Raw genomic sequence first — 26,442 nt, 5'->3', positions numbered from 1 at the left:
CAACCCTCCTGCTAAGGGTAGACAGTTGCTCGTTCCACCCCCCCCGCCTTAATTGGTTCTCCTCCCTTCCAACGGTGTTGAGGCGGGTGGGAACAGCCGGGGGTTGAGGGTACTGTGCTAAAAGAGGTGGAGTTATGCAGATCTAAAACGCGTGGATTGCAGCAGCCGCAAGCCGAAAAGTGCAGGCATGTGAGGGATCTAGAGGTTGACAGCATGTCTTCTTAACGGGAGTCCAGGTGGCCATCTCCACAAATGGACTTTTCAGAATCCTTGGGTGGCACCGTAGTCGGAAACCAATTCTGGTTATCGCTTCTCGGCCTTTTGGCTAAGATCAAGTGTAGTATCTGTTCTTATCAGTTTAATATCTGATACGTCCCCTATCTGGGGACCATATATTAAATGGATTTTTAGAACAGGGAGATGGAAAAAGAGCTTGCTCTGTCCACTCCACGCATTGACCTGGTATTGCAGTATCTCCAGGACCGGTGCACCCCTTCTTTAATGCAGTTTCTAAAATCAGAAAGAATTGAATTCAATGCTTTTTGTTCATTTTGCTTGTTTGTCGGATTTTGGGATGGACTCTTTGGCTTTGCTTTTCTTCTCCTCATTGGATTTTTCATGTTAAAAGTTGCAGAAGCCAGATGACAAGCTCATTTTGGTTCAACTTCAGCAACTGTGCATTGCATTGCCATGTAATGTAATGTAATGCAATGCTATCTATCTAGCTCTCCCTCTATACTTCCTTTTGGATAAACAGACATATTAGGCAAGCATTTTGGAGCTTTCACCTAAATAACTACAGGTGGTGAGATAAGCTGCACAATATAATTGACCTTTCAGTATATTGTTGCACACACACCATCTATTTAGCAAATGCCCTTGTTATCAACAGCAGCCTTTTAAACTCACCTGAGCTAACAGGTATGTGAGCTGGTTACTCTGCTGCGCTTAAAATTTCTTTTTTGGTTTGCTACAATGCCTTTTCTGAAACGTTGTCTCCCTCTGCTGGAACACTGACTTCTTTCATTTAATGCCTGCAGACTATAAAAGAGAAACCAACCCAAAAAGTTTGGTTGATTAGTCTGTGGCATTCTTTTAAACTGTTGCTTATGGCGGTCTCTGTGAGCTTCTCAGTGACATTCAGCCATCCAGGTATCCCGCCTGCAGTAGTCGGAATGTGGCAATGGAACGCTGGCTGCGCGTGTCATAATAGGCTCTGAGCCTTTATATACCTGCGCACAGCAGCAGCCACCTTCAGTCTGCTGCTGGACAGCCAGCAGCAGCAGCAGCAGGAGAGGTAATTAATCAGCAACCCTCCTGCTAAGGGTAGACAGCTGCTCGTTCCACCCCCCCCCCGCCTTAATTGGTTCTCCTCCCTTCCAACGGTGTTGAGGCGGGTGGGAACAGCTGGGGGTTGAGGGTACTGTGCTAAAAGAGGTGGAGTTATGCAGATCTAAAACGCGTGGATTGCAGCAGCAGCAAGCCGAAAAGTGCAGGCATGTGAGGGATCTAGAGGTTGACAGCATGTCTTCTTAACGGGAGTCCAGGTGGCCATCTCCACAAATGGACTTTTCAGAATCCTTGGGTGGCACCGTAGTCGGAAACCAATTCTGGTTATCGCTTCTCGGCCTTTTGGCTAAGATCAAGTGTAGTATCTGTTCTTATCAGTTTAATATCTGATACGTCCCCTATCTGGGGACCATATATTAAATGGATTTTTAGAACAGGGAGATGGAAAAAGAGCTTGCTCTGTCCACTCCACGCATTGACCTGGTATTGCAGTATCTCCAGGACCGGTGCACCCCTTCTTTAATGCAGTTTCTAAAATCAGAAAGAATTGAATTCAATGCTTTTTGTTCATTTTGCTTGTTTGTCGGATTTTGGGATGGACTCTTTGGCTTTGCTTTTCTTCTCCTCATTGGATTTTTCATGTTAAAAGTTGCAGAAGCCAGATGACAAGCTCATTTTGGTTCAACTTCAGCAACTCTGCATTGCATTGCCATGTAATGTAATGTAATGCAATGCTATCTATCTAGCTCTCCCTCTATACTTCCTTTTGGATAAACAGACATATTAGGCAAGCATTTTGGAGCTTTCACCTAAATAACTACAGGTGGTGAGATAAGCTGCACAATATAATTGACCTTTCAGTATATTGTTGCACACACACCATCTATTTAGCAAATGCCCTTGTTATCAACAGCAGCCTTTTAAACTCACCTGAGCTAACAGGTATGTGAGCTGGTTACTCTGCTGCGCTTAAAATTTCTTTTTTGGTTTGCTACAATGCCTTTTCTGAAACGTTGTCTCCCTCTGCTGGAACACTGACTTCTTTCATTTAATGCCTGCAGACTATAAAAGAGAAACCAACCCAAAAAGTTTGGTTGATTAGTCTGTGGCATTCTTTTAAACTGTTGCTTATGGCGGTCTCTGTGAGCTTCTCAGTGACATTCAGCCATCCAGGTATCCCGCCTGCAGTAGATGGAATGTGGCAATGGAACGCTGGCTGCGCGTGTCATAATAGGCTCTGAGCCTTTATATACCTGCGCACAGCAGCAGCCACCTTCAGTCTGCTGCTGGACAGCCAGCAGCAGCAGCAGCAGGAGAGGTAATTAATCAGCAACCCTCCTGCTAAGGGTAGACAGCTGCTCGTTCCACCCCCCCCGCCTTAATTGGTTCTCCTCCCTTCCAACGGTGTTGAGGCGGTTGGGAACAGCCGGGGGTTGAGGGTACTGTGCTAAAAGAGGTGGAGTTATGCAGATCTAAAACGCGTGGATTGCAGCAGCCGCAAGCCGAAAAGTGCAGGCATGTGAGGGATCTAGAGGTTGACAGCATGTCTTCTTAACGGGAGTCCAGGTGGCCATCTCCACAAATGGACTTTTCAGAATCCTTGGGTGGCACCGTAGTCGGAAACCAATTCTGGTTATCGCTTCTCGGCCTTTTGGCTAAGATCAAGTGTAGTATCTGTTCTTATCAGTTTAATATCTGATACGTCCCCTATCTGGGGACCATATATTAAATGGATTTTTAGAACAGGGAGATGGAAAAAGAGCTTGCTCTGTCCACTCCACGCATTGACCTGGTATTGCAGTATCTCCAGGACCGGTGCACCCCTTCTTTAATGCAGTTTCTAAAATCAGAAAGAATTGAATTCAATGCTTTTTGTTCATTTTGCTTGTTTGTCGGATTTTGGGATGGACTCTTTGGCTTTGCTTTTCTTCTCCTCATTGGATTTTTCATGTTAAAAGTTGCAGAAGCCAGATGACAAGCTCATTTTGGTTCAACTTCAGCAACTGTGCATTGCATTGCCATGTAATGTAATGTAATGCAATGCTATCTATCTAGCTCTCCCTCTATACTTCCTTTTGGATAAACAGACATATTAGGCAAGCATTTTGGAGCTTTCACCTAAATAACTACAGGTGGTGAGATAAGCTGCACAATATAATTGACCTTTCAGTATATTGTTGCACACACACCATCTATTTAGCAAATGCCCTTGTTATCAACAGCAGCCTTTTAAACTCACCTGAGCTAACAGGTATGTGAGCTGGTTACTCTGCTGCGCTTAAAATTTCTTTTTTGGTTTGCTACAATGCCTTTTCTGAAACGTTGTCTCCCTCTGCTGGAACACTGACTTCTTTCATTTAATGCCTGCAGACTATAAAAGAGAAACCAACCCAAAAAGTTTGGTTGATTAGTCTGTGGCATTCTTTTAAACTGTTGCTTATGGCGGTCTCTGTGAGCTTCTCAGTGACATTCAGCCATCCAGGTATCCCGCCTGCAGTAGTCGGAATGTGGCAATGGAACGCTGGCTGCGCGTGTCATAATAGGCTCTGAGCCTTTATATACCTGCGCACAGCAGCAGCCACCTTCAGTCTGCTGCTGGACAGCCAGCAGCAGCAGCAGCAGGAGAGGTAATTAATCAGCAACCCTCCTGCTAAGGGTAGACAGCTGCTCGTTCCACCCCCCCCCCGCCTTAATTGGTTCTCCTCCCTTCCAACGGTGTTGAGGCGGGTGGGAACAGCTGGGGGTTGAGGGTACTGTGCTAAAAGAGGTGGAGTTATGCAGATCTAAAACGCGTGGATTGCAGCAGCAGCAAGCCGAAAAGTGCAGGCATGTGAGGGATCTAGAGGTTGACAGCATGTCTTCTTAACGGGAGTCCAGGTGGCCATCTCCACAAATGGACTTTTCAGAATCCTTGGGTGGCACCGTAGTCGGAAACCAATTCTGGTTATCGCTTCTCGGCCTTTTGGCTAAGATCAAGTGTAGTATCTGTTCTTATCAGTTTAATATCTGATACGTCCCCTATCTGGGGACCATATATTAAATGGATTTTTAGAACAGGGAGATGGAAAAAGAGCTTGCTCTGTCCACTCCACGCATTGACCTGGTATTGCAGTATCTCCAGGACCGGTGCACCCCTTCTTTAATGCAGTTTCTAAAATCAGAAAGAATTGAATTCAATGCTTTTTGTTCATTTTGCTTGTTTGTCGGATTTTGGGATGGACTCTTTGGCTTTGCTTTTCTTCTCCTCATTGGATTTTTCATGTTAAAAGTTGCAGAAGCCAGATGACAAGCTCATTTTGGTTCAACTTCAGCAACTCTGCATTGCATTGCCATGTAATGTAATGTAATGCAATGCTATCTATCTAGCTCTCCCTCTATACTTCCTTTTGGATAAACAGACATATTAGGCAAGCATTTTGGAGCTTTCACCTAAATAACTACAGGTGGTGAGATAAGCTGCACAATATAATTGACCTTTCAGTATATTGTTGCACACACACCATCTATTTAGCAAATGCCCTTGTTATCAACAGCAGCCTTTTAAACTCACCTGAGCTAACAGGTATGTGAGCTGGTTACTCTGCTGCGCTTAAAATTTCTTTTTTGGTTTGCTACAATGCCTTTTCTGAAACGTTGTCTCCCTCTGCTGGAACACTGACTTCTTTCATTTAATGCCTGCAGACTATAAAAGAGAAACCAACCCAAAAAGTTTGGTTGATTAGTCTGTGGCATTCTTTTAAACTGTTGCTTATGGCGGTCTCTGTGAGCTTCTCAGTGACATTCAGCCATCCAGGTATCCCGCCTGCAGTAGACGGAATGTGGCAATGGAACGCTGGCTGCGCGTGTCATAATAGGCTCTGAGCCTTTATATACCTGCGCACAGCAGCAGCCACCTTCAGTCTGCTGCTGGACAGCCAGCAGCAGCAGCAGCAGGAGAGGTAATTAATCAGCAACCCTCCTGCTAAGGGTAGACAGCTGCTCGTTCCACCCCCCCCCCCCCCCGCCTTAATTGGTTCTCCTCCCTTCCAACGGTGTTGAGGCGGGTGGGAACAGCCGGGGGTTGAGGGTACTGTGCTAAAAGAGGTGGAGTTATGCAGATCTATAACGCGTGGATTGCAGCAGCAGCAAGCCGAAAAGTGCAGGCATGTGAGGGATCTAGAGGTTGACAGCATGTCTTCTTAACGGGAGTCCAGGTGGCCATCTCCACAAATGGACTTTTCAGAATCCTTGGGTGGCACCGTAGTCGGAAACCAATTCTGGTTATCGCTTCTCGGCCTTTTGGCTAAGATCAAGTGTAGTATCTGTTCTTATCAGTTTAATATCTGATACGTCCCCTATCTGGGGACCATATATTAAATGGATTTTTAGAACAGGGATATGGAAAAAGAGCTTGCTCTGTCCACTCCACGCATTGACCTGGTATTCCAGTATCTCCAGGACCGGTGCACCCCTTCTTTAATGCAGTTTCTAAAATCAGAAAGAATTGAATTCAATGCTTTTTGTTCATTTTGCTTGTTTGTCGGATTTTGGGATGGACTCTTTGGCTTTGCTTTTCTTCTCCTCATTGGATTTTTCATGTTAAAAGTTGCAGAAGCCAGATGACAAGCTCATTTTGGTTCAACTTCAGCAACTGTGCATTGCATTGCCATGTAATGTAATGTAATGCAATGCTATCTATCTAGCTCTCCCTCTATACTTCCTTTTGGATAAACAGACATATTAGGCAAGCATTTTGGAGCTTTCACCTAAATAACTACAGGTGGTGAGATAAGCTGCACAATATAATTGACCTTTCAGTATATTGTTGCACACACACCATCTATTTAGCAAATGCCCTTGTTATCAACAGCAGCCTTTTAAACTCACCTGAGCTAACAGGTATGTGAGCTGGTTACTCTGCTGCGCTTAAAATTTCTTTTTTGGTTTGCTACAATGCCTTTTCTGAAACGTTGTCTCCCTCTGCTGGAACACTGACTTCTTTCATTTAATGCCTGCAGACTATAAAAGAGAAACCAACCCAAAAAGTTTGGTTGATTAGTCTGTGGCATTCTTTTAAACTGTTGCTTATGGCGGTCTCTGTGAGCTTCTCAGTGACATTCAGCCATCCAGGTATCCCGCCTGCAGTAGACGGAATGTGGCAATGGAACGCTGGCTGCGCGTGTCATAATAGGCTCTGAGCCTTTATATATCTGCGCACAGCAGCAGCCACCTTCAGTCTGCTGCTGGACAGCCAGCAGCAGCAGCAGCAGGAGAGGTACTTAATCAGCAACCCTCCTGCTAAGGGTAGACAGCTGCTCGTTCCACCCCCCCCCCCGCCTTAATTGGTTCTCCTCCCTTCCAACGGTGTTGAGGCGGGTGGGAACAGCCGGGGGTTGAGGGTACTGTGCTAAAAGAGGTGGAGTTATGCAGATCTAAAACGCGTGGATTGCAGCAGCAGCAAGCCGAAAAGTGCAGGCATGTGAGGGATCTAGAGGTTGACAGCATGTCTTCTTAACGGGAGTCCAGGTGGCCATCTCCACAAATGGACTTTTCAGAATCCTTGGGTGGCACCGTAGTCGGAAACCAATTCTGGTTATCGCTTCTCGGCCTTTTGGCTAAGATCAAGTGTAGTATCTGTTCTTATCAGTTTAATATCTGATACGTCCCCTATCTGGGGACCATATATTAAATGGATTTTTAGAACAGGGAGATGGAAAAAGAGCTTGCTCTGTCCACTCCACGCATTGACCTGGTATTGCAGTATCTCCAGGACCGGTGCACCCCTTCTTTAATGCAGTTTCTAAAATCAGAAAGAATTGAATTCAATGCTTTTTGTTCATTTTGCTTGTTTGTCGGATTTTGGGATGGACACTTTGGCTTTGCTTTTCTTCTCCTCATTGGATTTTTCATGTTAAAAGTTGCAGAAGCCAGATGACAAGCTCATTTTGGTTCAACTTCAGCAACTGTGCATTGCATTGCCATGTAATGTAATGTAATGCAATGCTATCTATCTAGCTCTCCCTCTATACTTCCTTTTGGATAAACAGACATATTAGGCAAGCATTTTGGAGCTTTCACCTAAATAACTACAGGTGGTGAGATAAGCTGCACAATATAATTGACCTTTCAGTATATTGTTGCACACACATCATCTATTTAGCAAATGCCCTTGTTATCAACAGCAGCCTTTTAAACTCACCTGAGCTAACAGGTATGTGAGCTGGTTACTCTGCTGCGCTTAAAATTTCTTTTTTGGTTTGCTACAATGCCTTTTCTGAAACGTTGTCTCCCTCTGCTAGAACACTGACTTCTTTCATTTAATGCCTGCAGACTATAAAAGAGAAACCAACCCAAAAAGTTTGGTTGATTAGTCTGTGGCATTCTTTTAAACTGTTGCTTATGGCGGTCTCTGTGAGCTTCTCAGTGACATTCAGCCATCCAGGTATCCCGCCCGCAGTAGACGGAATGTGGCAATGGAACGCTGGCTGCGCGTGTCATAATAGGCTCTGAGCCTTTATATACCTGCGCACAGCAGCAGCCACCTTCAGTCTGCTGCTGGACAGCCAGCAGCAGCAGCAGCAGGAGAGGTAATTAATCAGCAACCCTCCTGCTAAGGGTAGACAGCTGCTCGTTCCACCCCCCCCCCCGCCTTAATTGGTTCTCCTCCCTTCCAACGGTGTTGAGGCGGGTGGGAACAGCCGGGGGTTGAGGGTACTGTGCTAAAAGAGGTGGAGTTATGCAGATCTAAAACGCGTGGATTGCAGCAGCAGCAAGCCGAAAAGTGCAGGCATGTGAGGGATCTAGAGGTTGACAGCATGTCTTCTTAACGGGAGTCCAGGTGGCCATCTCCACAAATGGACTTTTCAGAATCCTTGGGTGGCACCGTAGTCGGAAACCAATTCTGGTTATCGCTTCTCGGCCTTTTGGCTAAGATCAAGTGTAGTATCTGTTCTTATCAGTTTAATATCTGATACGTCCCCTATCTGGGGACCATATATTAAATGGATTTTTAGAACAGGGAGATGGAAAAAGAGCTTGCTCTGTCCACTCCACGCATTGACCTGGTATTGCAGTATCTCCAGGACCGGTGCACCCCTTCTTTAATGCAGTTTCTAAAATCAGAAAGAATTGAATTCAATGCTTTTTGTTCATTTTGCTTGTTTGTCGGATTTTGGGATGGACTCTTTGGCTTTGCTTTTCTTCTCCTCATTGGATTTTTCATGTTAAAAGTTGCAGAAGCCAGATGACAAGCTCATTTTGGTTCAACTTCAGCAACTGTGCATTGCATTGCCATGTAATGTAATGTAATGCAATGCTATCTATCTAGCTCTCCCTCTATACTTCCTTTTGGATAAACAGACATATTAGGCAAGCATTTTGGAGCTTTCACCTAAATAACTACAGGTGGTGAGATAAGCTGCACAATATAATTGACCTTTCAGTATATTGTTGCACACACACCATCTATTTAGCAAATGCCCTTGTTATCAACAGCAGCCTTTTAAACTCACCTGAGCTAACAGGTATGTGAGCTGGTTACTCTGCTGCGCTTAAAATTTCTTTTTTGGTTTGCTACAATGCCTTTTCTGAAACGTTGTCTCCCTCTGCTGGAACACTGACTTCTTTCATTTAATGCCTGCAGACTATAAAAGAGAAACCAACCCAAAAAGTTTGGTTGATTAGTCTGTGGCATTCTTTTAAACTGTTGCTTATGGCGGTCTCTGTGAGCTTCTCAGTGACATTCAGCCATCCAGGTATCCCGCCTGCAGTAGACGGAATGTGGCAATGGAACGCTGGCTGCGCGTGTCATAATAGGCTCTGAGCCTTTATATACCTGCGCACAGCAGCAGCCACCTTCAGTCTGCTGCTGGACAGCCAGCAGCAGCAGCAGCAGGAGAGGTAATTAATCAGCAACCCTCCTGCTAAGGGTAGACAGCTGCTCGTTCCACCCCCCCCCCCGCCTTAATTGGTTCTCCTCCCTTCCAACGGTGTTGAGGCGGGTGGGAACAGCCGGGGGTTGAGGGTACTGTGCTAAAAGAGGTGGAGTTATGCAGATCTAAAACGCGTGGATTGCAGCAGCAGCAAGCCGAAAAGTGCAGGCATGTGAGGGATCTAGAGGTTGACAGCATGTCTTCTTAACGGGAGTCCAGGTGGCCATCTCCACAAATGGACTTTTCAGAATCCTTGGGTGGCACCGTAGTCGGAAACCAATTCTGGTTATCGCTTCTCGGCCTTTTGGCTAAGATCAAGTGTAGTATCTGTTCTTATCAGTTTAATATCTGATACGTCCCCTATCTGGGGACCATATATTAAATGGATTTTTAGAACAGGGAGATGGAAAAAGAGCTTGCTCTGTCCACTCCACGCATTGACCTGGTATTGCAGTATCTCCAGGACCGGTGCACCCCTTCTTTAATGCAGTTTCTAAAATCAGAAAGAATTGAATTCAATGCTTTTTGTTCATTTTGCTTGTTTGTCGGATTTTGGGATGGACTCTTTGGCTTTGCTTTTCTTCTCCTCATTGGATTTTTCATGTTAATAGTTGCAGAAGCCAGATGACAAGCTCATTTTGGTTCAACTTCAGCAACTGTGCATTGCATTGCCATGTAATGTAATGTAATGCAATGCTATCTATCTAGCTCTCCCTCTATACTTCCTTTTGGATAAACAGACATATTAGGCAAGCATTTTGGAGCTTTCACCTAAATAACTACAGGTGGTGAGATAAGCTGCACAATATAATTGACCTTTCAGTATATTGTTGCACACACACCATCTATTTAGCAAATGCCCTTGTTATCAACAGCAGCCTTTTAAACTCACCTGAGCTAACAGGTATGTGAGCTGGTTACTCTGCTGCGCTTAAAATTTCTTTTTTGGTTTGCTACAATGCCTTTTCTGAAACGTTGTCTCCCTCTGCTGGAACACTGACTTCTTTCATTTAATGCCTGCAGACTATAAAAGAGAAACCAACCCAAAAAGTTTGGTTGATTAGTCTGTTGCATTCTTTTAAACTGTTGCTTATGGCGGTCTCTGTGAGCTTCTCAGTGACATTCAGCCATCCAGGTATCCCGCCTGCAGTAGACGGAATGTGGCAATGGAACGCTGGCTGCGCGTGTCATAATAGGCTCTGAGCCTTTATATACCTGCGCACAGCAGCAGCCACCTTCAGTCTGCTGCTGGACAGCCAGCAGCAGCAGCAGCAGGAGAGGTAATTAATCAGCAACCCTCCTGCTAAGGGTAGACAGCTGCTCGTTCCACCCCCCCCCCCGCCTTAATTGGTTCTCCTCCCTTCCAACGGTGTTGAGGCGGGTGGGAACAGCCGGGGGTTGAGGGTACTGTGCTAAAAGAGGTGGAGTTATGCAGATCTAAAACGCGTGGATTGCAGCAGCAGCAAGCCGAAAAGTGCAGGCATGTGAGGGATCTAGAGGTTGACAGCATGTCTTCTTAACGGGAGTCCAGGTGGCCATCTCCACAAATGGACTTTTCAGAATCCTTGGGTGGCACCGTAGTCGGAAACCAATTCTGGTTATCGCTTCTCGGCCTTTTGGCTAAGATCAAGTGTAGTATCTGTTCTTATCAGTTTAATATCTGATACGTCCCCTATCTGGGGACCATATATTAAATGGATTTTTAGAACAGGGAGATGGAAAAAGAGCTTGCTCTGTCCACTCCACGCATTGACCTGGTATTGCAGTATCTCCAGGACCGGTGCACCCCTTCTTTAATGCAGTTTCTAAAATCAGAAAGAATTGAATTCAATGCTTTTTGTTCATTTTGCTTGTTTGTCGGATTTTGGGATGGACTCTTTGGCTTTGCTTTTCTTCTCCTCATTGGATTTTTCATGTTAAAAGTTGCAGAAGCCAGATGACAAGCTCATTTTGGTTCAACTTCAGCAACTGTGCATTGCATTGCCATGTAATGTAATGTAATGCAATGCTATCTATCTAGCTCTCCCTCTATACTTCCTTTTGGATAAACAGACATATTAGGCAAGCATTTTGGAGCTTTCACCTAAATAACTACAGGTGGTGAGATAAGCTGCACATTATAATTGACCTTTCAGTTTATTGTTGCACACACACCATCTATTTAGCAAATGCCCTTGTTATCAACAGCAGCCTTTTAAACTCACCTGAGCTAACAGGTATGTGAGCTGGTTACTCTGCTGCGCTTAAAATTTCTTTTTTGGTTTGCTACAATGCCTTTTCTGAAACGTTGTCTCCCTCTGCTGGAACACTGACTTCTTTCATTTAATGCCTGCAGACTATAAAAGAGAAACCAACCCAAAAAGTTTGGTTGATTAGTCTGTGGCATTCTTTTAAACTGTTGCTTATGGCTGTCTCTGTGAGCTTCTCAGTGACATTCAGCCATCCAGGTATCCCGCCTGCAGTAGACGGAATGTGGCAATGGAACGCTGGCTGCGCGTGTCATAATAGGCTCTGAGCCTTTATATACCTGCGCACAGCAGCAGCCACCTTCAGTCTGCTGCTGGACAGCCAGCAGCAGCAGCAGCAGGAGAGGTAATTAATCAGCAACCCTCCTGCTAAGGGTAGACAGCTGCTCGTTCCACCCCCCCCCGCCTTAATTGGTTCTCCTCCCTTCCAACGGTGTTGAGGCGGGTGGGAACAGCCGGGGGTTGAGGGTACTGTGCTAAAAGAGGTGGAGTTATGCAGATCTAAAACGCGTGGATTGCAGCAGCAGCAAGCCGAAAAGTGCAGGCATGTGAGGGATCTAGAGGTTGACAGCATGTCTTCTTAACGGGAGTCCAGGTGGCCATCTCCACAAATGGACTTTTCAGAATCCTTGGGTGGCACCGTAGTCGGAAACCAATTCTGGTTATCGCTTCTCGGCCTTTTGGCTAAGATCAAGTGTAGTATCTGTTCTTATCAGTTTAATATCTGATACGTCCCCTATCTGGGGACCATATATTAAATGGATTTTTAGAACAGGGAGATGGAAAAAGAGCTTGCTCTGTCCACTCCACGCATTGACCTGGTATTGCAGTATCTCCAGGACCGGTGCACCCCTTCTTTAATGCAGTTTCTAAAATCAGAAAGAATTGAATTCAATGCTTTTTGTTCATTTTGCTTGTTTGTCGGATTTTGGGATGGACTCTTTGGCTTTGCTTTTCTTCTCCTCATTGGATTTTTCATGTTAAAAGTTGCAGAAGCCAGATGACAAGCTCATTTTGGTTCAACTTCAGCAACTGTGCATTGCATTGCCATGTAATGTAATGTAATGCAATGCTATCTATCTAGCTCTCCCTCTATACTTCCTTTTGGATAAACAGACATATTAGGCAAGCATTTTGGAGCTTTCACCTAAATAACTACAGGTGGTGAGATAAGCTGCACAATATAATTGACCTTTCAGTATAATGTTGCACACACACCATCTATTTAGCAAATGCCCTTGTTATCAACAGCAGCCTTTTAAACTCACCTGAGCTAACAGGTATGTGAGCTGGTTACTCTGCTGCGCTTAAAATTTCTTTTTTGGTTTGCTACAATGCCTTTTCTGAAACGTTGTCTCCCTCTGCTGGAACACTGACTTCTTTCATTTAATGCCTGCAGACTATAAAAGAGAAACCAACCCAAAAAGTTTGGTTGATTAGTCTGTGGCATTCTTTTAAACTGTTGCTTATGGCGGTCTCTGTGAGCTTCTCAGTGACATTCAGCCATCCAGGTATCCCGCCTGCAGTAGACGGAATGTGGCAATGGAACGCTGGCTGCGCGTGTCATAATAGGCTCTGAGCCTTTATATACCTGCGCACAGCAGCAGCCACCTTCAGTCTGCTGCTGGACAGCCAGCAGCAGCAGCAGCAGGAGAGGTAATTAATCAGCAACCCTCCTGCTAAGGGTAGACAGCTGCTCGTTCCACCCCCCCCCGCCTTAATTGGTTCTCCTCCCTTCCAACGGTGTTGAGGCGGGTGGGAACAGCCGGGGGTTGAGGGTACTGTGCTAAAAGAGGTGGAGTTATGCAGATCTAAAACGCGTGGATTGCAGCAGCAGCAAGCCGAAAAGTGCAGGCATGTGAGGGATCTAGAGGTTGACAGCATGTCTTCTTAACGGGAGTCCAGGTGGCCATCTCCACAAATGGACTTTTCAGAATCCTTGGGTGGCACCGTAGTCGGAAACCAATTCTGGTTATCGCTTCTCGGCCTTTTGGCTAAGATCAAGTGTAGTATCTGTTCTTATCAGTTTAATATCTGATACGTCCCCTATCTGGGGACCATATATTAAATGGATTTTTAGAACAGGGAGATGGAAAAAGAGCTTGCTCTGTCCACTCCACGCATTGACCTGGTATTGCAGTATCTCCAGGACCGGTGCACCCCTTCTTTAATGCAGTTTCTAAAATCAGAAAGAATTGAATTCAATGCTTTTTGTTCATTTTGCTTGTTTGTCGGATTTTGGGATGGACTCTTTGGCTTTGCTTTTCTTCTCCTCATTGGATTTTTCATGTTAAAAGTTGCAGAAGCCAGATGACAAGCTCATTTTGGTTCAACTTCAGCAACTCTGCATTGCATTGCCATGTAATGTAATGTAATGCAATGCTATCTATCTAGCTCTCCCTCTATACTTCCTTTTGGATAAACAGACATATTAGGCAAGCATTTTGGAGCTTTCACCTAAATAACTACAGGTGGTGAGATAAGCTGCACAATATAATTGACCTTTCAGTATATTGTTGCACACACACCATCTATTTAGCAAATGCCCTTGTTATCAACAGCAGCCTTTTAAACTCACCTGAGCTAACAGGTATGTGAGCTGGTTACTCTGCTGCGCTTAAAATTTCTTTTTTGGTTTGCTACAATGCCTTTTCTGAAACGTTGTCTCCCTCTGCTGGAACACTGACTTCTTTCATTTAATGCCTGCAGACTATAAAAGAGAAACCAACCCAAAAAGTTTGGTTGATTAGTCTGTGGCATTCTTTTAAACTGTTGCTTATGGCGGTCTCTGTGAGCTTCTCAGTGACATTCAGCCATCCAGGTATCCCGCCTGCAGTAGACGGAATGTGGCAATGGAACGCTGGCTGCGCGTGTCATAATAGGCTCTGAGCCTTTATATATCTGCGCACAGCAGCAGCCACCTTCAGTCTGCTGCTGGACAGCCAGCAGCAGCAGCAGCAGGAGAGGTACTTAATCAGCAACCCTCCTGCTAAGGGTAGACAGCTGCTCGTTCCACCCCCCCCCCCGCCTTAATTGGTTCTCCTCCCTTCCAACGGTGTTGAGGCGGGTGGGAACAGCCGGGGGTTGAGGGTACTGTGCTAAAAGAGGTGGAGTTATGCAGATCTAAAACGCGTGGATTGCAGCAGCAGCAAGCCGAAAAGTGCAGGCATGTGAGGGATCTAGAGGTTGACAGCATGTCTTCTTAACGGGAGTCCAGGTGGCCATCTCCACAAATGGACTTTTTAGAATCCTTGGGTGGCACCGTAGTCGGAAACCAATTCTGGTTATCGCTTCTCGGCCTTTTGGCTAAGATCAAGTGTAGTATCTGTTCTTATCAGTTTAATATCTGATACGTCCCCTATCTGGGGACCATATATTAAATGGATTTTTAGAACAGGGAGATGGAAAAAGAGCTTGCTCTGTCCACTCCACGCATTGACCTGGTATTGCAGTATCTCCAGGACCGGTGCACCCCTTCTTTAATGCAGTTTCTAAAATCAGAAAGAATTGAATTCAATGCTTTTTGTTCATTTTGCTTGTTTGTCGGATTTTGGGATGGACTCTTTGGCTTTGCTTTTCTTCTCCTCATTGGATTTTTCATGTTAAAAGTTGCAGAAGCCAGATGACAAGCTCATTTTGGTTCAACTTCAGCAACTGTGCATTGCATTGCCATGTAATGTAATGTAATGCAATGCTATCTATCTAGCTCTCCCTCTATACTTCCTTTTGGATAAACAGACATATTAGGCAAGCATTTTGGAGCTTTCACCTAAATAACTACAGGTGGTGAGATAAGCTGCACAATATAATTGACCTTTCAGTATATTGTTGCACACACACCATCTATTTAGCAAATGCCCTTGTTATCAACAGCAGCCTTTTAAACTCACCTGAGCTAACAGGTATGTGAGCTGGTTACTCTGCTGCGCTTAAAATTTCTTTTTTGGTTTGCTACAATGCCTTTTCTGAAACGTTGTCTCCCTCTGCTGGAACACTGACTTCTTTCATTTAATGCCTGCAGACTATAAAAGAGAAACCAACCCAAAAAGTTTGGTTGATTAGTCTGTGGCATTCTTTTAAACTGTTGCTTATGGCGGTCTCTGTGAGCTTCTCAGTGACATTCAGCCATCCAGGTATCCCGCCTGCAGTAGACGGAATGTGGCAATGGAACGCTGGCTGCGCGTGTCATAATAGGCTCTGAGCCTTTATATACCTGCGCACAGCAGCAGCCACCTTCAGTCTGCTGCTGGACAGCCAGCAGCAGCAGCAGCAGGAGAGGTAATTAATCAGCAACCCTCCTGCTAAGGGTAGACAGCTGCTCGTTCCACCCCCCCCCCCGCCTTAATTGGTTCTCCTCCCTTCCAACGGTGTTGAGGCGGGTGGGAACAGCCGGGGGTTGAGGGTACTGTGCTAAAAGAGGTGGAGTTATGCAGATCTAAAACGCGTGGATTGCAGCAGCAGCAAGCCGAAAAGTGCAGGCATGTGAGGGATCTAGAGGTTGACAGCATGTCTTCTTAACGGGAGTCCAGGTGGCCATCTCCACAAATGGACTTTTCAGAATCCTTGGGTGGCACCGTAGTCGGAAACCAATTCTGGTTATCGCTTCTCGGCCTTTTGGCTAAGATCAAGTGTAGTATCTGTTCTTATCAGTTTAATATCTGATACGTCCCCTATCTGGGGACCATATATTAAATGGATTTTTAGAACAGGGAGATGGAAAAAGAGCTTGCTCTGTCCACTCCACGCATTGACCTGGTATTGCAGTATCTCCAGGACCGGTGCACCCCTTCTTTAATGCAGTTTCTAAAATCAGAAAGAATTGAATTCAATGCTTTTTGTTCATTTTGCTTGTTTGTCGGATTTTGGGATGGACTCTTTGGCTTTGCTTTTCTTCTCCTCATTGGATTTTTCATGTTAAAAGTTGCAGAAGCCAGATGACAAGCTCATTTTGGTTCAACTTCAGCAACTGTGCATTGCATTGCCATGTAATGTAATGTAATGCAATGCTATCTATCTAGCTCTCCCTCTATACTTCCTTTTGGATAAACAGACATATTAGGCAAGCATTTTGGAGCTTTCACCTAAATAACTACAGGTGGTGAGATAAGCTGCACAATATAATTGACCTTTCAGTATATTGTTGCACACACACCATCTATTTAGCAAATGCCCTTGTTATCAACAGCAGCCTTTTAAACTCACCTGAGCTAACAGGTATGTGAGCTGGTTACTCTGCTGCGCTTAAAATTTCTTTTTTGGTTTGCTACAATGCCTTTTCTGAAACGTTGTCTCCCTCTGCTGGAACACTGACTTCTTTCATTTAATGCCTGCAGACTATAAAAGAGAAACCAACCCAAAAAGTTTGGTTGATTAGTCTGTGGCATTCTTTTAAACTGTTGCTTATGGCGGTCTCTGTGAGCTTCTCAGTGACATTCAGCCATCCAGGTATCCCGCCTGCAGTAGACGGAATGTGGCAATGGAACGCTGGCTGCGCGTGTCATAATAGGCTCTGAGCCTTTATATACCTGCGCACAGCAGCAGCCACCTTCAGTCTGCTGCTGGACAGCCAGCAGCAGCAGCAGCAGGAGAGGTAATTAATCAGCAACCCTCCTGCTAAGGGTAGACAGCTGCTCGTTCCACCCCCCCCCCGCCTTAATTGGTTCTCCTCCCTTCCAACGGTGTTGAGGCGGGTGGGAACAGCCGGGGGTTGAGGGTACTGTGCTAAAAGAGGTGGAGTTATGCAGATCTAAAACGCGTGGATTGCAGCAGCAGCAAGCCGAAAAGTGCAGGCATGTGAGGGATCTAGAGGTTGACAGCATGTCTTCTTAACGGGAGTCCAGGTGGCCATCTCCACAAATGGACTTTTCAGAATCCTTGGGTGGCACCGTAGTCGGAAACCAATTCTGGTTATCGCTTCTCGGCCTTTTGGCTAAGATCAAGTGTAGTATCTGTTCTTATCAGTTTAATATCTGATACGTCCCCTATCTGGGGACCATATATTAAATGGATTTTTAGAACAGGGAAATGGAAAAAGAGCTTGCTCTGTCCACTCCACGCATTGACCTGGTATTGCAGTATCTCCAGGACCGGTGCACCCCTTCTTTAATGCAGTTTCTAAAATCAGAAAGAATTGAATTCAATGCTTTTTGTTCATTTTGCTTGTTTGTCGGATTTTGGGATGGACTCTTTGGCTTTGCTTTTCTTCTCCTCATTGGATTTTTCATGTTAAAAGTTGCAGAAGCCAGATGACAAGCTCATTTTGGTTCAACTTCAGCAACTGTGCATTGCATTGCCATGTAATGTAATGTAATGCAATGCTATCTATCTAGCTCTCCCTCTATACTTCCTTTTGGATAAACAGACATATTAGGCAAGCATTTTGGAGCTTTCACCTAAATAACTACAGGTGGTGAGATAAGCTGCACAATATAATTGACCTTTCAGTATATTGTTGCACACACACCATCTATTTAGCAAATGCCCTTGTTATCAACAGCAGCCTTTTAAACTCACCTGAGCTAACAGGTATGTGAGCTGGTTACTCTGCTACGCTTAAAATTTCTTTTTTGGTTTGCTACAATGCCTTTTCTGAAACGTTGTCTCCCTCTGCTGGAACACTGACTTCTTTCATTTAATGCCTGCAGACTATAAAAGAGAAACCAACCCAAAAAGTTTGGTTGATTAGTCTGTGGCATTCTTTTAAACTGTTGCTTATGGCGGTCTCTGTGAGCTTCTCAGTGACATTCAGCCATCCAGGTATCCCGCCTGCAGTAGACGGAATGTGGCAATGGAACGCTGGCTGCGCGTGTCATAATAGGCTCTGAGCCTTTATATACCTGCGCACAGCAGCAGCCACCTTCAGTCTGCTGCTGGACAGCCAGCAGCAGCAGCAGCAGGAGAGGTAATTAATCAGCAACCCTCCTGCTAAGGGTAGACAGCTGCTCGTTCCACCCCCCCCCCCGCCTTAATTGGTTCTCCTCCCTTCCAACGGTGTTGAGGCGGGTGGGAACAGCCGGGGGTTGAGGGTACTGTGCTAAAAGAGGTGGAGTTATGCAGATCTAAAACGCGTGGATTGCAGCAGCAGCAAGCCGAAAAGTGCAGGCATGTGAGGGATCTAGAGGTTGACAGCATGTCTTCTTAACGGGAGTCCAGGTGGCCATCTCCACAAATGGACTTTTCAGAATCCTTGGGTGGCACCGTAGTCGGAAACCAATTCTGGTTATCGCTTCTCGGCCTTTTGGCTAAGATCAAGTGTAGTATCTGTTCTTATCAGTTTAATATCTGATACGTCCCCTATCTGGGGACCATATATTAAATGGATTTTTAGAACAGGGAGATGGAAAAAGAGCTTGCTCTGTCCACTCCACGCATTGACCTGGTATTGCAGTATCTCCAGGACCGGTGCACCCCTTCTTTAATGCAGTTTCTAAAATCAGAAAGAATTGAATTCAATGCTTTTTGTTCATTTTGCTTGTTTGTCGGATTTTGGGATGGACTCTTTGGCTTTGCTTTTCTTCTCCTCATTGGATTTTTCATGTTAAAAGTTGCAGAAGCCAGATGACAAGCTCATTTTGGTTCAACTTCAGCAACTGTGCATTGCATTGCCATGTAATGTAATGTAATGCAATGCTATCTATCTAGCTCTCCCTCTATACTTCCTTTTGGATAAACAGACATATTAGGCAAGCATTTTGGAGCTTTCACCTAAATAACTACAGGTGGTGAGATAAGCTGCACAATATAATTGACCTTTCAGTATATTGTTGCACACACACCATCTATTTAGCAAATGCCCTTGTTATCAACAGCAGCCTTTTAAACTCACCTGAGCTAACAGGTATGTGAGCTGGTTACTCTGCTGCGCTTAAAATTTCTTTTTTGGTTTGCTACAATGCCTTTTCTGAAACGTTGTCTCCCTCTGCTGGAACACTGACTTCTTTCATTTAATGCCTGCAGACTATAAAAGAGAAACCAACCCAAAAAGTTTGGTTGATTAGTCTGTGGCATTCTTTTAAACTGTTGCTTATGGCTGTCTCTGTGAGCTTCTCAGTGACATTCAGCCATCCAGGTATCCCGCCTGCAGTAGACGGAATGTGGCAATGGAACGCTGGCTGCGCGTGTCATAATAGGCTCTGAGCCTTTATATACCTGCGCACAGCAGCAGCCACCTTCAGTCTGCTGCTGGACAGCCAGCAGCAGCAGCAGCAGGAGAGGTAATTAATCAGCAACCCTCCTGCTAAGGGTAGACAGCTGCTCGTTCCACCCCCCCCCGCCTTAATTGGTTCTCCTCCCTTCCAACGGTGTTGAGGCGGGTGGGAACAGCCGGGGGTTGAGGGTACTGTGCTAAAAGAGGTGGAGTTATGCAGATCTAAAACGCGTGGATTGCAGCAGCAGCAAGCCGAAAAGTGCAGGCATGTGAGGGATCTAGAGGTTGACAGCATGTCTTCTTAACGGGAGTCCAGGTGGCCATCTCCACAAATGGACTTTTCAGAATCCTTGGGTGGCACCGTAGTCGGAAACCAATTCTGGTTATCGCTTCTCGGCCTTTTGGCTAAGATCAAGTGTAGTATCTGTTCTTATCAGTTTAATATCTGATACGTCCCCTATCTGGGGACCATATATTAAATGGATTTTTAGAACAGGGAGATGGAAAAAGAGCTTGCTCTGTCCACTCCACGCATTGACCTGGTATTGCAGTATCTCCAGGACCGGTGCACCCCTTCTTTAATGCAGTTTCTAAAATCAGAAAGAATTGAATTCAATGCTTTTTGTTCATTTTGCTTGTTTGTCGGATTTTGGGATGGACTCTTTGGCTTTGCTTTTCTTCTCCTCATTGGATTTTTCATGTTAAAAGTTGCAGAAGCCAGATGACAAGCTCATTTTGGTTCAACTTCAGCAACTGTGCATTGCATTGCCATGTAATGTAATGTAATGCAATGCTATCTATCTAGCTCTCCCTCTATACTTCCTTTTGGATAAACAAACATATTAGGCAAGCATTTTGGAGCTTTCACCTAAATAACTACAGGTGTGAGATAAGCTGCACAATATAATTGACCTTTCAGTATATTGTTGCACACACACCATCTATTTAGCAAATGCCCTTGTTATCAACAGCAGCCTTTTAAACTCACCTGAGCTAACAGGTATGTGAGCTGGTTACTCTGCTGCGCTTAAAATTTCTTTTTTGGTTTGCTACAATGCCTTTTCTGAAACGTTGTCTCCCTCTGCTGGAACACTGACTTCTTTCATTTAATGCCTGCAGACTATAAAAGAGAAACCAACCCAAAAAGTTTGGTTGATTAGTCTGTGGCATTCTTTTAAACTGTTGCTTATGGCGGTCTCTGTGAGCTTCTCAGTGACATTCAGCCATCCAGGTATCCCGCCTTCAGTAGACGGAATGTGGCAATGGAACGCTGGCTGCGCGTGTCATAATAGGCTCTGAGCCTTTATATACCTGCGCACAGCAGCAGCCACCTTCAGTCTGCTGCTGGACAGCCAGCAGCAGCAGCAGCAGGAGAGGTAATTAATCAGCAACCCTCCTGCTAAGGGTAGACAGCTGCTCGTTCCCCCCCCCCCCCGCCTTAATTGGTTCTCCTCCCTTCCAACGGTGTTGAGGCGGGTGGGAACAGCCGAGGGTTGAGGGTACTGTGCTAAAAGAGGTGGAGTTATGCAGATCTAAAACGCGTGGATTGCAGCAGCAGCAAGCCGAAAAGTGCAGGCATGTGAGGGATCTAGAGGTTGACAGCATGTCTTCTTAACGGGAGTCCAGGTGGCCATCTCCACAAATGGACTTTTCAGAATCCTTGGGTGGCACCGTAGTCGGAAACCAATTCTGGTTATCGCTTCTCGGCCTTTTGGCTAAGATCAAGTGTAGTATCTGTTCTTATCAGTTTAATATCTGATACGTCCCCTATCTGGGGACCATATATTAAATGGATTTTTAGAACAGGGAGATGGAAAAAGAGCTTGCTCTGTCCACTCCACGCATTGACCTGGTATTGCAGTATCTCCAGGACCGGTGCACCCCTTCTTTAATGCAGTTTCTAAAATCAGAAAGAATTGAATTCAATGCTTTTTGTTCATTTTGCTTGTTTGTCGGATTTTGGGATGGACTCTTTGGCTTTGCTTTTCTTCTCCTCATTGGATTTTTCATGTTAAAAGTTGCAGAAGCCAGATGACAAGCTCATTTTGGTTCAACTTCAGCAACTGTGCATTGCATTGCCATGTAATGTAATGTAATGCAATGCTATCTATCTATCTCTCCCTCTATACTTCCTTTTGGATAAACAGACATATTAGGCAAGCATTTTGGAGCTTTCACCTAAATAACTACAGGTGGTGAGATAAGCTGCACAATATAATTGACCTTTCAGTATATTGTTGCACACACACCATCTATTTAGCAAATGCCCTTGTTATCAACAGCAGCCTTTTAAACTCACCTGAGCTAACAGGTATGTGAGCTGGTTACTCTGCTGCGCTTAAAATTTCTTTTTTGGTTTGCTACAATGCCTTTTCTGAAACGTTGTCTCCCTCTGCTGGAACACTGACTTCTTTCATTTAATGCCTGCAGACTATAAAAGAGAAACCAACCCAAAAAGTTTGGTTGATTAGTCTGTGGCATTCTTTTAAACTGTTGCTTATGGCGGTCTCTGTGAGCTTCTCAGTGACATTCAGCCATCCAGGTATCCCGCCTGCAGTAGACGGAATGTGGCAATGGAACGCTGGCTGCGCGTGTCATAATAGGCTCTGAGCCTTTATATACCTGCGCACAGCAGCAGCCACCTTCAGTCTGCTGCTGGACAGCCAGCAGCAGCAGCAGCAGGAGAGGTAATTAATCAGCAACCCTCCTGCTAAGGGTAGACAGCTGCTCGTTCCACCCCCCCCCCGCCTTAATTGGTTCTCCTCCCTTCCAACGGTGTTGAGGCGGGTGGGAACAGCCGGGGGTTGAGGGTACTGTGCTAAAAGAGGTGGAGTTATGCAGATCTAAAACGCATGGATTGCAGCAGCAGCAAGCCGAAAAGTGCAGGCATGTGAGGGATCTAGAGGTTGACAGCATGTCTTCTTAACGGGAGTCCAGGTGGCCATCTCCACAAATGGAGTTTTCAGAATCCTTGGGTGGCACCGTAGTCGGAAACCAATTCTGGTTATCGCTTCTCGGCCTTTTGGCTAAGATCAAGTGTAGTATCTGTTCTTATCAGTTTAATATCTGATACGTCCCCTATCTGGGGACCATATATTAAATGGATTTTTAGAACAGGGAGATGGAAAAAGAGCTTGCTCTGTCCACTCCACGCATTGACCTGGTATTGCAGTATCTCCAGGACCGGTGCACCCCTTCTTTAATGCAGTTTCTAAAATCAGAAAGAATTGAATTCAATGCTTTTTGTTCATTTTGCTTGTTTGTCGGATTTTGGGATGGACTGTTTGGCTTTGCTTTTCTTCTCCTCATTGGATTTTTCATGTTAAAAGTTGCAGAAGCCAGATGACAAGCTCATTTTGGTTCAACTTCAACAACTGTGCATTGCATTGCCATGTAATGTAATGTAATGCAATGCTATCTATCTAGCTCTCCCTCTATACTTCCTTTTGGATAAACAGACATATTAGGCAAGCATTTTGGAGCTTTCACCTAAATAACTACAGGTGGTGAGATAAGCTGCACAATATAATTGACCTTTCAGTATATTGTTGCACACACGCCATCTATTTAGCAAATGCCCTTGTTATCAACAGCAGCCTTTTAAACTCACCTGAGCTAACAGGTATGTGAGCTGGTTACTCTGCTGCGCTTAAAATTTCTTTTTTGGTTTGCTACAATGCCTTTTCTGAAACGTTGTCTCCCTCTGCTGGAACACTGACTTCTTTCATTTAATGCCTGCAGACTATAAAAGAGAAACCAGCCCAAAAAGTTTGGTTGATTAGTCTGTGGCATTCTTTTAAACTGTTGCTTATGGCGGTCTCTGTGAGCTTCTCAGTGACATTCAGCCATCCAGGTATCCCGCCTGCAGTAGACGGAATGTGGCAATGGAACGCTGGCTGCGCGTGTCATAATAGGCTCTGAGCCTTTATATACCTGCGCACAGCAGCAGCCACCTTCAGTCTGCTGCTGGACAGCCAGCAGCAGCAGCAGCAGGAGAGGTAATTAATCAGCAACCCTCCTGCTAAGGGTAGACAGCTGCTCGTTCCACCCCCCCCCGCCTTAATTGGTTCTCCTCCCTTCCAACGGTGTTGAGGCGGGTGGGAACAGCCGGGGGTTGAGGGTACTGTGCTAAAAGAGGTGGAGTTATGCAGATCTAAAACGCGTGGATTGCAGCAGCAAGCCGAAAAGTGCAGGCATGTGAGGGATCTAGAGGTTGACAGCATGTCTTCTTAACGGGAGTCCAGGTGGCCATCTCCACAAATGGACTTTTCAGAATCCTTGGGTGGCACCGTAGTCGGAAACCAATTCTGGTTATCGCTTCTCGGCCTTTTGGCTAAGATCAAGTGTAGTATCTGTTCTTATCAGTTTAATATCTGATACGTCCCCTATCTGGGGACCATATATTAAATGGATTTTTAGAACAGGGAGATGGAAAAAGAGCTTGCTCTGTCCACTCCACGCATTGACCTGGTATTGCAGTATCTCCAGGACCGGTGCACCCCTTCTTTAATGCAGTTTCTAAAATCAGAAAGAATTGAATTCAATGCTTTTTGTTCATTTTGCTTGTTTGTCGGATTTTGGGATGGACTCTTTGGCTTTGCTTTTCTTCTCCTCATTGGATTTTTCATGTTAAAAGTTGCAGAAGCCAGATGACAAGCTCATTTTGGTTCAACTTCAGCAACTGTGCATTGCATTGCCATGTAATGTAATGTAATGCAATGCTATCTATCTAGCTCTCCCTCTATACTTCCTTTTGGATAAACAGACATATTAGGCAAGCATTTTGGAGCTTTCACCTAAATAACTACAGGTGGTGAGATAAGCTGCACAATATAATTGACCTTTCAGTATATTGTTGCACACACACCATCTATTTAGCAAATGCCCTTGTTATCAACAGCAGCCTTTTAAACTCACCTGAGCTAACAGGTATGTGAGCTGGTTACTCTGCTGCGCTTAAAATTTCTTTTTTGGTTTGCTACAATGCCTTTTCTGAAACGTTGTCTCCCTCTGCTGGAACACTGACTTCTTTCATTTAATGCCTGCAGACTATAAAAGAGAAACCAACCCAAAAAGTTTGGTTGATTAGTCTGTGGCATTCTTTTAAACTGTTGCTTATGGCGGTCTCTGTGAGCTTCTCAGTGACATTCAGCCATCCAGGTATCCCGCCTGCAGTAGACGGAATGTGGCAATGGAACGCTGGCTGCGCGTGTCATAATAGGCTCTGAGCCTTTATATACCTGCGCACAGCAGCAGCCACCTTCAGTCTGCTGCTGGACAGCCAGCAGCAGCAGCAGCAGGAGAGGTAATTAATCAGCAACCCTCCTGCTAAGGGTAGACAGCTGCTCGTTCCACCCCCCCCCCCGCCTTAATTGGTTCTCCTCCCTTCCAACGGTGTTGAGGCGGGTGGGAACAGCCGGGGGTTGAGGGTACTGTGCTAAAAGAGGTGGAGTTATGCAGATCTAAAACGCGTGGATTGCAGCAGCAGCAAGCCGAAAAGTGCAGGCATGTGAGGGATCTAGAGGTTGACAGCATGTCTTCTTAACGGGAGTCCAGGTGGCCATCTCCACAAATGGACTTTTCAGAATCCTTGGGTGGCACCGTAGTCGGAAACCAATTCTGGTTATCGCTTCTCGGCCTTTTGGCTAAGATCAAGTGTAGTATCTGTTCTTATCAGTTTAATATCTGATACGTCCCCTATCTGGGGACCATATATTAAATGGATTTTTAGAACAGGGAGATGGAAAAAGAGCTTGCTCTGTCCACTCCACGCATTGACCTGGTATTGCAGTATCTCCAGGACCGGTGCACCCCTTCTTTAATGCAGTTTCTAAAATCAGAAAGAATTGAATTCAATGCTTTTTGTTCATTTTGCTTGTTTGTCGGATTTTGGGATGGACTCTTTGGCTTTGCTTTTCTTCTCCTCATTGGATTTTTCATGTTAAAAGTTGCAGAAGCCAGATGACAAGCTCATTTTGGTTCAACTTCAGCAACTGTGCATTGCATTGCCATGTAATGTAATGTAATGCAATGCTATCTATCTAGCTCTCCCTCTATACTTCCTTTTGGATAAACAGACATATTAGGCAAGCATTTTGGAGCTTTCACCTAAATAACTACAGGTGGTGAGATAAGCTGCACAATATAATTGACCTTTCAGTATATTGTTGCACACACACCATCTATTTAGCAAATGCCCTTGTTATCAACAGCAGCCTTTTAAACTCACCTGAGCTAACAGGTATGTGAGCTGGTTACTCTGCTGCGCTTAAAATTTATTTTTTGGCTTGCTACAATGCCTTTTCTGAAACGTTGTCTCCCTCTGCTGGAACACTGACTTCTTTCATTTAATGCCTGCAGACTATAAAAGAGAAACCAACCCAAAAAGTTTGGTTGATTAGTCTGTGGCATTCTTTTAAACTGTTGCTTATGGCGGTCTCTGTGAGCTTCTCAGTGACATTCAGCCATCCAGGTATCCCGCCTGCAGTAGACGGAATGTGGCAATGGAACGCTGGCTGCGCGTGTCATAATAGGCTCTGAGCCTTTATATACCTGCGCACAGCAGCAGCCACCTTCAGTCTGCTGCTGGACAGCCAGCAGCAGCAGCAGCAGGAGAGGTAATTAATCAGCAACCCTCCTGCTAAGGGTAGACAGCTGCTCGTTCCACCCCCCCCCCCGCCTTAATTGGTTCTCCTCCCTTCCAACGGTGTTGAGGCGGGTGGGAACAGCCGGGGGTTGAGGGTACTGTGCTAAAAGAGGTGGAGTTATGCAGATCTAAAACGCGTGGATTGCAGCAGCAGCAAGCCGAAAAGTGCAGGCATGTGAGGGATCTAGAGGTTGACAGCATGTC

The 26,442-nt window shown here is 45.2% G+C and overlaps 20 non-coding genes across 20 annotated transcripts; all 20 read left to right on the top strand.

Moving 5' to 3' along the window:
* The first annotated feature begins 305 nt into the window (after nucleotides 1-305).
* On the top strand, nucleotides 306-496 carry LOC141189500 (U2 spliceosomal RNA). The gene has a single exon (XR_012263556.1). It is a non-coding gene; the product is annotated as a U2 spliceosomal RNA (small nuclear RNA).
* Nucleotides 497-1,616: 1,120 nt separating this feature from the next.
* Nucleotides 1,617-1,807, top strand: LOC141189497 (U2 spliceosomal RNA). Its single transcript, XR_012263555.1, has one exon. It is a non-coding gene; the product is annotated as a U2 spliceosomal RNA (small nuclear RNA).
* Nucleotides 1,808-2,925: 1,118 nt separating this feature from the next.
* On the top strand, nucleotides 2,926-3,116 carry LOC141189495 (U2 spliceosomal RNA). The gene has a single exon (XR_012263553.1). It is a non-coding gene; the product is annotated as a U2 spliceosomal RNA (small nuclear RNA).
* A 1,120-nt stretch (nucleotides 3,117-4,236) lies between these two features.
* LOC141189494 (U2 spliceosomal RNA) lies at nucleotides 4,237-4,427 on the top strand. The gene has a single exon (XR_012263552.1). It is a non-coding gene; the product is annotated as a U2 spliceosomal RNA (small nuclear RNA).
* Nucleotides 4,428-5,552: 1,125 nt separating this feature from the next.
* Nucleotides 5,553-5,743, top strand: LOC141185335 (U2 spliceosomal RNA). The gene has a single exon (XR_012260007.1). It is a non-coding gene; the product is annotated as a U2 spliceosomal RNA (small nuclear RNA).
* Nucleotides 5,744-6,864: 1,121 nt separating this feature from the next.
* On the top strand, nucleotides 6,865-7,055 carry LOC141189493 (U2 spliceosomal RNA). Its single transcript, XR_012263551.1, has one exon. It is a non-coding gene; the product is annotated as a U2 spliceosomal RNA (small nuclear RNA).
* Nucleotides 7,056-8,176: 1,121 nt separating this feature from the next.
* Nucleotides 8,177-8,367, top strand: LOC141189492 (U2 spliceosomal RNA). Its single transcript, XR_012263550.1, has one exon. It is a non-coding gene; the product is annotated as a U2 spliceosomal RNA (small nuclear RNA).
* Nucleotides 8,368-9,488: 1,121 nt separating this feature from the next.
* LOC141189491 (U2 spliceosomal RNA) lies at nucleotides 9,489-9,679 on the top strand. The gene has a single exon (XR_012263549.1). It is a non-coding gene; the product is annotated as a U2 spliceosomal RNA (small nuclear RNA).
* A 1,121-nt stretch (nucleotides 9,680-10,800) lies between these two features.
* Nucleotides 10,801-10,991, top strand: LOC141189490 (U2 spliceosomal RNA). The gene has a single exon (XR_012263548.1). It is a non-coding gene; the product is annotated as a U2 spliceosomal RNA (small nuclear RNA).
* A 1,119-nt stretch (nucleotides 10,992-12,110) lies between these two features.
* Nucleotides 12,111-12,301, top strand: LOC141189489 (U2 spliceosomal RNA). Its single transcript, XR_012263547.1, has one exon. It is a non-coding gene; the product is annotated as a U2 spliceosomal RNA (small nuclear RNA).
* Nucleotides 12,302-13,420: 1,119 nt separating this feature from the next.
* LOC141189488 (U2 spliceosomal RNA) lies at nucleotides 13,421-13,611 on the top strand. Its single transcript, XR_012263546.1, has one exon. It is a non-coding gene; the product is annotated as a U2 spliceosomal RNA (small nuclear RNA).
* A 1,121-nt stretch (nucleotides 13,612-14,732) lies between these two features.
* Nucleotides 14,733-14,923, top strand: LOC141189487 (U2 spliceosomal RNA). The gene has a single exon (XR_012263545.1). It is a non-coding gene; the product is annotated as a U2 spliceosomal RNA (small nuclear RNA).
* A 1,121-nt stretch (nucleotides 14,924-16,044) lies between these two features.
* Nucleotides 16,045-16,235, top strand: LOC141189486 (U2 spliceosomal RNA). The gene has a single exon (XR_012263544.1). It is a non-coding gene; the product is annotated as a U2 spliceosomal RNA (small nuclear RNA).
* A 1,120-nt stretch (nucleotides 16,236-17,355) lies between these two features.
* Nucleotides 17,356-17,546, top strand: LOC141184761 (U2 spliceosomal RNA). The gene has a single exon (XR_012259485.1). It is a non-coding gene; the product is annotated as a U2 spliceosomal RNA (small nuclear RNA).
* A 1,121-nt stretch (nucleotides 17,547-18,667) lies between these two features.
* LOC141189484 (U2 spliceosomal RNA) lies at nucleotides 18,668-18,858 on the top strand. Its single transcript, XR_012263542.1, has one exon. It is a non-coding gene; the product is annotated as a U2 spliceosomal RNA (small nuclear RNA).
* Nucleotides 18,859-19,977: 1,119 nt separating this feature from the next.
* On the top strand, nucleotides 19,978-20,168 carry LOC141189483 (U2 spliceosomal RNA). Its single transcript, XR_012263541.1, has one exon. It is a non-coding gene; the product is annotated as a U2 spliceosomal RNA (small nuclear RNA).
* Nucleotides 20,169-21,287: 1,119 nt separating this feature from the next.
* On the top strand, nucleotides 21,288-21,478 carry LOC141189482 (U2 spliceosomal RNA). The gene has a single exon (XR_012263540.1). It is a non-coding gene; the product is annotated as a U2 spliceosomal RNA (small nuclear RNA).
* Nucleotides 21,479-22,598: 1,120 nt separating this feature from the next.
* Nucleotides 22,599-22,789, top strand: LOC141189481 (U2 spliceosomal RNA). Its single transcript, XR_012263539.1, has one exon. It is a non-coding gene; the product is annotated as a U2 spliceosomal RNA (small nuclear RNA).
* Nucleotides 22,790-23,905: 1,116 nt separating this feature from the next.
* On the top strand, nucleotides 23,906-24,096 carry LOC141189480 (U2 spliceosomal RNA). Its single transcript, XR_012263538.1, has one exon. It is a non-coding gene; the product is annotated as a U2 spliceosomal RNA (small nuclear RNA).
* Nucleotides 24,097-25,217: 1,121 nt separating this feature from the next.
* LOC141189479 (U2 spliceosomal RNA) lies at nucleotides 25,218-25,408 on the top strand. The gene has a single exon (XR_012263537.1). It is a non-coding gene; the product is annotated as a U2 spliceosomal RNA (small nuclear RNA).
* The last annotated feature ends 1,034 nt before the right edge of the window (nucleotides 25,409-26,442 follow it).

Source organism: Phyllobates terribilis, unplaced genomic scaffold (genome assembly GCF_046119375.1).
Source record: "Phyllobates terribilis strain yellow unplaced genomic scaffold, ASM4611937v1 Scaffold_40__1_contigs__length_11209783, whole genome shotgun sequence".
Classification (NCBI taxonomy): domain Eukaryota; kingdom Metazoa; phylum Chordata; class Amphibia; order Anura; family Dendrobatidae; genus Phyllobates; species Phyllobates terribilis.
Note: the sequence above shows the minus strand (reverse complement) of the source record. Positions and strands in the feature narration are given on the sequence as shown.